Here is a 12299-nt window from a genome sequence, read left to right as displayed (position 1 = left end):
ACTTGGTAGGAAAGATTCATCTAAGTTCATCCAGTGGTCACAAGTTTATTCACAGTGGTAGAATATTTCACAAAATGGGTTGAAGTTGTACCTATATCTGTTACTACAGGAAAAAATGTTGCCTTATTTATTCCCAACCACATTATTTATCATTATGGCATCCCATCCTCCATTGTTACTAATAATGGAGGAGAATTCAAAAAAAGGGACTTAAAAGAGTTGTGCAAGAAATTAAAGATCAAAAAGTGTTGGTCCTCAATCTACTATCCCCAAGGGAATGACCAAGTTGAGGCCTCTAATAAGACATTGCTCAAAATCCTACACATAATGGTTCACAAATCCGATAGAGATTGACACCTACAAATCAATCTGGCACTATGGGCCTAAGAACCACTATACATACTTCTATAGGGGCTTCACATTTTTCTTTATTTTCTGGTTTTAAGGTCATCTTACCCTTAGAAGTTGAGATTTCCTCACTACAAGTCTCCCTACATCAAGACCATAGGGCTATGAGGATACAAGAGCTAAAAATAATGAGCACTACAAGGATTCTTTTGATCACATGAGGGCATATCAAAAATGAATGTCTACTACCTACAACAAGAAGGTTCATCCTCATGATTTCCAAGTGGGTGAGCTAGTGCTTCGAGAAAATCCCAAAAATCAAAAAAACAAAGAGCAGAATGGGAAATTTGAGCCTAACTAGTTGGGTGCTTATGTTGTCACAACAACATTTGGATCCAATGCATATCAACTTTCTACTCTTGAAGGGAAACAACTTGTTGAGCCTATCAACATTCCACATTTGAAGAAATTTTGTGCTTAAGGCTCACAACTCAGCTATATATATATATATATATATATATATATATATATATGTCTATTGATCTAAAAAAATCCTAAAAATCAGAAAATGTCCTAAAAAAATTATCATCTCAGTGAAAACCTAGCAATAGGCACATTGATGTATCACCAAAAAAATTGAAAAAACGTCCTTATTTTTTTTGAAATGGTGAAAACCTCGAAATGGGTGCCACTTAAGACCCTCACACCTAAGTTTATTAGTCTCATCCACTCTATAATACATTTCCTAGCTTGGAGTTGTCTCTTGTCCTCGTCTCGGGGCCACAACTACTTAGCTTATAAGGGTCTTCTTGTGCATTAGGGTTTCTTTGGCAACTCATGCAAAATAGTGTTTCTCAACACTACCCCCTTGACATCAAGTGTTTCTCAACACATTTTGTATAGTCTACCTGCAGTCTACGGTACTATGATATTTCTTACTATCAGATTCAAATATTGAAGAAATGGCCATGTGATATTCACACACACACACATAAATAGTAAAACTCACTAAACTATGATGAACTTTACTTTCTTTACGTGTTGTTTTGATGATTTCTTTGCAAAGTGTTCCCTCCCTAATGGTCTTTTGAAGATGTCATGGACTAGAAGATCGGGGGCATGGGGCATGTTTTACTTGCTTTTTGCATGTGGGTATACTTTTTTATTCCAAGGTGTTGAGAGTCTTTGTGCTTGTCCTAGTCAACAATTTGGACCTACAAGGTATCATCCTTGTTTTTTTTAGCAAGACCATACTCGAGGGTTATCCTGATGCTTATGCCTTAATACAAGTGTAATCTTGCTATACTAAACTTAGGGAATCTAACTACACTAGTCATCTTGACCTACATGTCTTTGATGCTTAGGTTGGATTCCCATATATCAATTTGATCATATATTATATTCATATCATCATAGTTATACTAGTGAGAATTATATGATCTTCTAATGTCCCTAATAATGCTTAATGATGAAATTAGAGTCTAAATGTTTTGCGTCCCTTGTAAGTAAACCATTTTGCATACTAGTTTGCATCATAGGTACATGCTATCTTAGTCTTGCATTCAACATGTGGTGAGAGCACTCTCTTCATCTTTCATGGGCATCTCAGATAATTGCTTTTATCTTTCTTTCACTTTCTTCTCAACCATGTCTTTTAATCTTCTTGATCTTTCGCTTCGCCTCTTTGCTATCCTATCATCACAAAGGATTAATCAAATATGATCTATCCAAGTATTACATTTTCAAAACATGAGTCTATATCACAAACATGAGAGCTAAACATATCCATGAGAGAGATCCATGAGCATATAAACATGAACATAAAACTAAGCATAAATAAACATGAGATGAAGTTGAAACATCACATGGAAACATAAACCCAAATGCTAAAACATCCATATAAAACATCAAAAACATGAGCATAAAGATGAGACATACACAAATATATCGATGAAATCCAATATCTCACACACACACACACACACACACACACACACACACACACACACACACACACACACACACACACACACACACATAATGTGTTAAAGGTACATATACAATATGAGATTCAAAAATTGGATCTATATCTCAAAATACATATGGTACAACAAAAATGCCATAAGGACATCATCCTAGGCTACTCCTAACTCCAAGATTGACTCTTGCCCTCCTGGGTTGGTGGTGGTCATGGAGATGGATCATGTCTCCTATTTGGTGGTTGTACAACACCCTTTGATCTACCTGTTCATTTTGAATAATCAGGAAACCCCTACCCCAATAACACCATACCTCTATATGCCACATAGTAGTAAGCAGTCTGTGCTCCATGATGTTTTGATTCTCACTTAGCAGCATCCTGCTCCCTATGGAGCTACTTCCCTAATGCCTACTCATCTATCAGCCATTGATCTTGCACAACTATGGCAATCCATGTTGTCTGCAACTCTGCCTCTAGGGCCCAAGTCCTAACATCTCAAGCATCCTCCTCTCCATCTCCCCTGACAAGTTTCTCTTATCGTGGCTCTTTTCGCTCTACCTTCTTATGTCTTAGTGGACACTTGTCCTCCCTTATGGCCTAGGCCCATGTTTGCCTCCTCCCACCTACTCAAAAATTGCTCCTAACCTCCATATGCCTACCTCTGTTCCTGCCTCCATCACTATCTCCACCATCCCCCCTATCCTACTACTACAGGTGGTGCATCGAGTTAGGTAAACCTCAAAAAAGGATGATGTTGCATCTCATACAAATATGTCAGCTTTTCTCCTGAATATGCCACATCTGGGTGACAATTCGAAGGCTCTGGCATGAGTGTTGTTGTATCTCTTAGGGTGATATGATAATCTAACATAGGTAACCAACCCTTTTCCCCCTCATCATGGAATCGAGCATAGGTGGTTGTCTCCATTGAGATCACCTATCTCTGAGAAAACTATCACCATACTCAATTGATAACAAAATGCCCTACAATCTTTGAATGTCTCCACACTAGTGGTCGACTATAGCGCATGTACTCAAGCTACTATGCATTGAACCATCTATGGCATTGATGGTATGGCCACCAAACAAAAGAGGTCATCTTGTCAAAAATGTGTCGGTAGTATGTCACGTCCCTACTATGACTCTATGGGATGAACCCTGTGTATCTAAAAATAAATGGCTCACTTCACTCTCGCAGCTATACCCATAGTTGGATCACTGCAATGTGCTCCCAAGCCCATATTTGGGCCAACATTGTACCACATGCCCACGTCTTCCTAGATCACAAAAAAATCTCATGGAGCTCATGATACATGTCAGCTAAGATAGATGGTCCCCAGGCCATCCTCTAGGGCCACCCAATCAAGTTTGTCACCAATCTACCCCATCCTAATGGGAAGCCCTTCTAGGCCCTATTGGTGACCAAAGCCTAAGAAACCAATGAGCAGAGAAGACAAGGTAATGGATAATCACTCCATACTCATCTATGAGCCTCACCCAGCTCAAGTGGTAGTCTAGGATAGTGACATCTTGAAATATCTATTGTGCTGCTAATCTCCCCTCTATCGAGATCTAACCATAATAAACCTGTGACATGCAAACCTCATGTCAATACACCTCGTATGGCAATCGAAAACTTTAAAAAAATGAGCAACCAAACATAAAAACTTATAAGATCACCAAAACATGGAACATGAAGGATGTGATATACATCCTCCAAGGTGATGGTAGCCTAGCTAGTTGTCAGATAAAAGGTGTTGTGCTCATTGTGCCACCGCTCAGCTAAAGCATTCAACAACCCATAGTTAACCCATATATGGGGCATGTGTGTTAACCACCTCAATCCTATGCTTGATATGGTAGCCTTCTCATCTTCATCTAGATGTTGAAGGATGTGCAACCCACCACCTTAGGGGCTCTAATGAGAAGGGCAAGAAAAGAAATCTGTGAAACTGGGTCAAACACACATCAAAAACATTTGTATCTACTATAAACATCATCAATCAATCAAAATGATAGAAACAATGCTCATACATGTAAAGTTTAAACTAAAAAGCTCAAAAATAGACTATGCAGTAGTTTTCACAATATATAGGTGATTCTTTATGTTGATTAAGTATTGTACGGTACTTCTTATACTACACGGGTGATACTTTTTTGTTGGGTGATAGTTCACTCCAGGCCATATGATATTTGGGCATGGCTGATACGATAGAGTTTCTTAAAGGCATGCGATATAATGTGTATAACAAAAGTATCACACGATACTTATCAAAGTACTTGTATGATACTTTTAAAGTATGACACAATATTTTTATCAAAACCCCTTAAAATGCATTAAAAATTTGTTAAATGCTCCCCAAAAAAGTAAAAAAAATTGAAGACTCATTGGAGCCTATACTCAGGTAGCCACTTGTGTAACTGGATGTGCTCAAAACAATGTGTGTGCATCAAAATTCTTGCTAAAGACATAATCTCTCTCCAAATATCTCAAAAGCTCTCCAAAAGCATAAAATAAAAATGAATTGAAAATGACCCTGGACCCCTTATATAGTCCTCCAACCTCATTTTGACTCATTTTTAAAACTCCTCAAAATTTTGCAAAAATCATACCCTTGGTTGATTTCGACGTCTTAAATCCATTTTCAGAATCAAAATTGAAATCTGAGTTCATCCCAATAATCAAAGTCATATTTCAAAACTCTACCTTCTTCTATGCAGTTAGCTGACCTTTTGAGGTCTAATTTTTGAATCTTCATTGGGGCATTTGATTTCTCTAATTCTTCACCAATTCTACACTTCATATCTACTTCACTTCACATCTTTCACTTCTAAATCATATTTCTACTTGATTTGACATAATTTGCATACTTTATTGTCCTTGGTCAAACTCTAGTCAAAATAGGACATTCTATCTTTTTCTTACAGTCATTATTTGGTTATAATCACTTATCTATCACCATGGACTTTGCTATATCTCAATTTTCTTGTATCTTGCTTATTCCCTTTACTCCATTTCAATTTTGATCTCAAGGGGGCAGAAATACTCTATCATCACTTACTATAGCTATCTAATTCTTAGAAGCATATAATTGATCTTTTCATTTGCTCTTGATCTATCTATGTTGCTTGAAGTTAGTACTCCTAGTGTTAAATACTATCACTATTATTAGGTTATACATTCAAGACTTGCTATCTCTTTCTACATTTCGTTCTTCAAAATCATATCTCTCTATCTATTGCTGCTTACTTGGCTTTTGTATTCTTTGATGTAATGTGTTCCCAGATCAATAACACATTAATCAAAGAGGGGCAAATGTAATCACCTAAAAATGGTTAGCTAGCCTATTAGCCCCCTTCTTAGCATTTTGGCTTAATTAATTAATTATTTTCCTAGGCCAAATTGCTAAAACAAAATTAATTTGATTTTAACCTATAGGTTTACTATATTATCCTAAGTCTATATTTGATTAAAAGAATATGTCCCTTTTAATTAAATAAAAGACCCTATTCTTCTAACCCACTTAACGTGCACACATAAAGACCTTTTTCTATTTACAAATTAAAAAGAAAGTATTTTGTCTCACATGAAAAGCCAACTCCTTTTCATTGGTTGACTTGCTCTTACACATGGATCGTGCCAAAATTCAACCCCCACCCTTGATTGTCCACTTCCTTGATCTTGATGCCAACCATCTGTCTACCTTTAAAAGAGAGAGCTCTCTCCTTCTCAAAGGATCCATCTTCTTGAGTATTGTTATGTTGCAGGTTTCTTGATAGATTTCTTGGAGCTTTGTGGAGAACTTCTCATTTCTTGTCTAATTATCTCATCATCATCACTCTCATGTTCGCTTAGAATCATGTCCATAGTAGTTTAATTCATTTTGCAATAGTTTAAATCACCTAGCTTAACCAGAATGGTTGTTGTAACACTCTCATATTGATTAATCTAGTTGCATTGTGCATATCATTTTAGCACAAATCATACTTGCATTGCATATTTGAGAGTTCTTTTGGACACTTGCATTCTTTCTCTTGTCTCAAGAACCTCCCATTGCATGGTTTACTAGCAAGGGTTGTGTCTCTAAGGCTCAGTTGAAAACTATTCATATGCTCAGAAACACTACTTTGCACTCCATGGATAGGGAGCTCTAAGCCAACATTCAAGTTTTCCAATTCATGGGATATCTTAGATAGAAGGGTTTAGAGTAGTACACATTTCTAGTGTATACATCCCATTGACTATCTCAAGAAGACTTCTTCTTATGGTATTATTCACATTGTCAGTGTAGGCATATTCAGCTTGGAGGATGATTAAGTCCCATGTTTGTCCATATTCTTTGGTTAGGCATCTAAGAATGTTACATAACACCCTATTGATCACTTTAGTTTGTCCATCCGTTTGAGGATGGTAAGATGAACCAAAAGACAAATTAGTACCCAATCTACTCCATAGAGTCTTCCAAAAATGACTCATAATCTTCACATTTTTGTTAGATACTATGCTTAGGGATAGTCCATGTATCCTTAAAATCTCATTGGAGAATAGACGAGCAATCTAACTAGCATCATGGGTGATCTTGCAAGGGATAAAATGACTCATTTTTCTAAATCTATTTAGCACCACATAGACACTATCCATCCCCATTTTGGTTTTAGGAAGACCTACCACAAAATCCATGCTAATACACTCCCATGGTCTATTGGGAATAGGAAGTGGTTGGTACAAACCTACATTGCTAGCTCCTCCTTTGGCTTTCATACATGCCACACATTGTTCCACATACCTCCTAACATCTCTTGGCAACTTGGGAATATAATAGAACCTTTGCACCAACTCTATTGTCTTATTGATACCAAAATGGCCACTAAGACTACCATTGTACTTTTCTTGAATGAGGTTCTCTATTATGGAACCTTAAGGAACACAACTGATTCCCCTTGATCAAAAGTTCACTTTGTAGTGTATATTCTAAGAACTGACTATAAAAATGATTTTTAAAGTTAGAACATACCTTATATTCTTAAGAGAAGTCTTCATTATCCCTATAGATGTCTTTAAACTCTTTATGTCAATGCTTTGGAGTTGTATCTTTTGGACTATAACTATCCTCCTACTTAGTGCATCTTCCACTTTGTTCAATTGTCATTTCTTGTGATTGATAGTGAATCTGAAAGCTTGCAAATACTCCATCCACTTCAAGTGTCTATAACTCAACTTCTCTTGTGTGTTGATATAGCTAAGTGCTTGGTTATTTATAAACACTAATGTCTCCACTTCCTAAGTGCCTACACTAGAGCATATAACTCTAAGTCATAAGCATAGTACTTTTTATTGGCTTCATTGAGATTCTCACTAAAGAAAGCTATATGTCTTCTTTCTTGGCTTAGTACTCCTCTTACTACAATCCCACTTCCATCACACTCCACTATGAACAATGTATCAAAAATAGGTAACAAGAGGATAAGTTGGGTAGCCACTACTTGTTTTAATTTATCAAAAGCTCTCACTTCTTGAAGTGTCCATTTGAACTTGGTCTTTGATCCACCCTTGATGGTATCTAATAGTGGTGACCAAATTCCACTAAAGTTCCTTATAAAATTTCTATGGAATTGAGCTAACCCATGAAAATTCCTTACCTATGTACATGTGCTTAGTGTTGGCCAATTCAAGATAGCCTCCACCTTTCTTGGGTCCATCTTCAATGAACCTTGTGACACTACAAATCCTAGATACACAAATTCTTGCTTGAAAAATTTACACTTCTCTAGGTTGATAGAGAATTTCTCTTCCTACAACCTTTTCAGCACAATCTCCAAGTGTTTCATATGTTCCTCCTTTGTTTTTCTAAATATGAGTATATCATCAAGGTATACTACTACAAACCTACTAGTGTAATCCTTGAGCACTTCATTCATTAGCCTCATGAATGTGCTAGGGGAATTGGTAAGCCAAAATGGCATAACTCTCCACCCATACAACCCTTCAATGGTCTTGAATGTTGTTTTCCACTCATCTCTTACTAGGATCCTAATCTGATGGTAGCCACCTTTTAGGTCCAACTTAGTAAAATACCTAGATCCTCCTATATAACCCATCAAATCCTCAATCCTAGGTATAGGAAACTTGTATTTGATTTTAATCCTATTTATTGCCCTAGAATCAGTACAAAGCCTCCACTTACCACCTTTCTTGGATGCCAATACCACTAGTACTATATAAGGGTTGATGCTCTTCTTGATCAAGCCTTGGTCTAGTAGCTCCTAAAATTGTCTAGCCACTTCTTGGTTTTGCTCTAAGGTGAGCTTGTAGGTTGCTTTGTTTGGTAACAAAGCCCTTGGGACAAAGTCTATCTGATGACTAATAGACCATTTAGGAGGTAATATTGCCAATGTCCCATCACTGACTATGTCCTTGAACTTGTCTACATAGTCTTTTCTCCTTCTTTAGGTTGCACAATTATGGCATATCCTTTACCCCCTTGTTGAAGAGCATTAACAAACTACTTGCCACTACTTAATAGGACACTAGAAGTCTTTGGTTGTGTTTTCTCTTCCTCTATCAATGACTATATTTTGAAGGTCCTTCTATTCTTCTTGAAATAAATGGTGTCCTCCTTCCCATCATAGATGACGTCTCTGACATATTGCCATGACCTACACAATAGGAGATGGCATGCATCCATAGGCAACACATAAAAAATCAAATTTTCTTTATACCCTCCAATGGAGAACTCTACCCATGTCTTCTTATTCACAAGTACACTTTGCCTCTTGTTCAACCATGTCACCTTGTATGGATTGGTATGGTGTATCTTCTCCAACTTAAGATTCTTTATGACTTCTTCTAAGATTATATTATCTATGGAATCAGAATCCACAATAACCTTACATACCTTACCAAGTATTTTGCATCTTATCCTGAATAAGACTCTCCTCTGCTTTGGCTCCTTTTTGACTGGTTGCCTGATTAGAACTCTTATAAACATTAAGTTCTCTCCCATTGACTATAACTCAATATGGATAATCTCTAGTGATTTGACACTTGATGTGTCCTCTTGAACATATATTACTCTCTTCTCAATTTTGAAGAAGATGCTTTCTCAGGGCACCTATATGTAGGATGACCCAACTTTCGCTAGCAAAGTATGAGTTAATTCTACCTACATCTCATCCTCTATTAGAACCCCCTTGAGTTCCTCTATCTCTTCCATGACCTCCTCTAGAAGTAGTTTCATTCCCATGGTCTGCAAATTTAGACTCTCCTTGATTTCTTGACTCAGTCCCTCTACCTTGGTATCCACATCTATGACCTCTGGTCTCTTCCTCTTCCTCTTCCTCTGGAAGTTTGATCATGTTTCCTTCTACTCTTATCTTCAACTTTGATAACCAATTGATAGCATTGGTGTACTGTCTTTGGATTGAGAAGAGTCACCTCTTCTTGTATACTCCATTCCAACCATTCAAGAATCTAGCCACCTTAAGACTTTCATCTTTAGATAAGTTTGATCTCATGCATAGCTTTTGGAATTCCTCAATATAAGAATTCACATCAAGATACCTTTGTCTAAAACTTTGTCTCTCCTGATGCAATTGGATCTCATAACTCTCTAGTATGTATGCCTCTCTCACTTTCTGAACCATTCCCTTCCAAGTGGAAATTGGTTTCTTACTTTCCTTTTCTCATTCTTCTTGGATGAACTTGTATGCCTAAAAGTGTCACACTTCTATAAACCATTATTTTTGAGAGAACCCATGGAAGAGGGAGTCTCAAGAGCTAACTTATAGCTCTCTGTCTATGACATGCAAAAGCTATGAGATGGTGGCTCTCAAATGAACCAAACTATGCAATCCTTGCAAGGTGCACCATAGAACAAGAGATTCAAAGAATAGAGGCAAGAGTGCCAGTATCCAATAATCTAGAATAAAATGCAATGCAAATGCAAGCTATTCTAAATGAAATGCAAGATAACAAAGAGAACTAAGCTAAAGTATAAATGAAACTAAGATAAAAAGTATTCCATAATGTAAGTAGGATGAGAGCTAAGCTAAAATGCAAAAATGCAAGAGTGCTCCAATTCTCCAAAATCACCAAGAAAACCTACAACATAACAAAAGCATGAGAGACTAAGATTTTTTGAATGAGGAGAGAGCCCTCCCTTTTAAAGAAAAATAGATGGTAGAGATTAAGAGGCAAGATGAATGTAATCAAGGGCGGAGTTTGAAAGTAGGAGTAATCCATGTGCACAAACATCTCAACCAATCACAATTAATGGTTGACTTTTAAGAGGGTTTGAAATGTGTGGAGGAGAATTAAAGTTATTTTAAAAATAGAAGATTCCTCTCACATGGGAAATTGTGCATTCATGTGTAGACAAAAATGTCTTTTCTTTTATTTCTAAAATAGGAATAATGCTTTATGTGTGCACACTTAGGATAAGAAATGAGTGGGAAATATTATTTAATTAAAAGGGGGACATGTTCTTTTAATTAAATATAACTTGGGATAAAATGGTCATACCATAGGTTATAATCGAATAAATAGATTTTTGAGGATTTGATCAAAAATAACCATTAGATAAATTATGAAAAATGCTAGAAAGGGGGTTCATAGTCTAGATGACCATTTTTAGTTGATTACAAAACTTCCACCATGTCAATGCAGAACCTCTCAGCCTTGACTTTTCTACCCTCACCTTCTATGCCTCTATGATTCCCTCACACTCAAAATAGTTTTCCATCCCCTCTATCCAATCCATGACTAGATCTCCCTCCATCTTTCCACTGAATAGTGGTATTCCCTCCAATGTCTTCCTACTCATGGCTTTCAGTGCCTTCAAGAATGGTTCCTCGGTAAGGATAAGATCAGGTGTAGATTCTTCATCCTTTATAACCACCTCTTTCTTCTCTCCTTCAACCTTGCCTTTGACTTCCTCAATCATTTCTTCCACTTGATCCAACATTTATTCTAGTTGGGCTAATCTATCTTTGAGCAATTTTTTTTCTTCCTCTTGCTTAGTCACCTTCTTTTCTAACTCTACATTTGTTGCCATTGTAGTTTCTCTTATTGATTCCTCGGTCTAAAATATTTATCCACTAGCCTAATCTTTTGAGGCTCTGATACCAATCTAATAGGGAGGTCAAATGAACCAATCATTGGTTCGTTCTCTTAGTCTTCTTGTAAGACTCTCAGGGTGTCTTCCCCATGTCAATTTCCACCTATAGGAAATTTAATTGTCTAAGGATTCCCTAGTCTCTCTAGCCAACCCAACTACCAAGAAAGATTCATCAATCAAGTACAAAATTGATGCATTCTTCCTTCGCTCACCATAGCCCTTGAAATATCATAAAGACTCTTAACCTCCAAATCTTGAACTATGCCTCACAGAGGTGTGGAGGGATTACCAAATACTTCAACTCAACCATCTAGGGGTGTTAGAAGTATTGTTTCATTTTTCCATTTGATTGCATTACTTATATCCATAGAGAAAAAATCTAGAGGAATATAGATAGTGAGGCTATGGTAGATTTTAGAGATTAGTTTGTAAAGGACACATTAACTAATTTCCCCATCTCTAATACAACATGCACATGGAACAACAGAGGAAAGGCTCTTTCCAAATAGTTGAAAGGTTAGATAGATTTATATATAAAGGGGAAATGTTAGCAAACAATATGGACAATACAAACATTACACATATTTAGGAACAAAGAAAAATATAAATCTAGCCGATGATGGAAATGGCCACCCATAAGAGAATGATATAAACTTAGTGAAAAATCTCTATAGTAAAGAAAACATAACTAGATTGCAACAATGTGAACACTATCTCCATCAAAATTTATTTATAGAAGATATAAGGAGAAATGTAACCACCTACAATAGGTTGATCCATGAAATCATGCTAATTCAAAATGACATCAGTGATGAACTGATCTTATGGGATGAAGCTCATAAAGGACACTTGCA

This window comes from Cupressus sempervirens, chromosome 3 (assembly GCF_028749045.1).
Source record: "Cupressus sempervirens isolate cs-2001-9-10 chromosome 3, ASM2874904v1, whole genome shotgun sequence".
NCBI lineage: Eukaryota > Viridiplantae > Streptophyta > Pinopsida > Cupressales > Cupressaceae > Cupressus > Cupressus sempervirens.
This window is presented reverse-complemented; position numbering follows the sequence as displayed.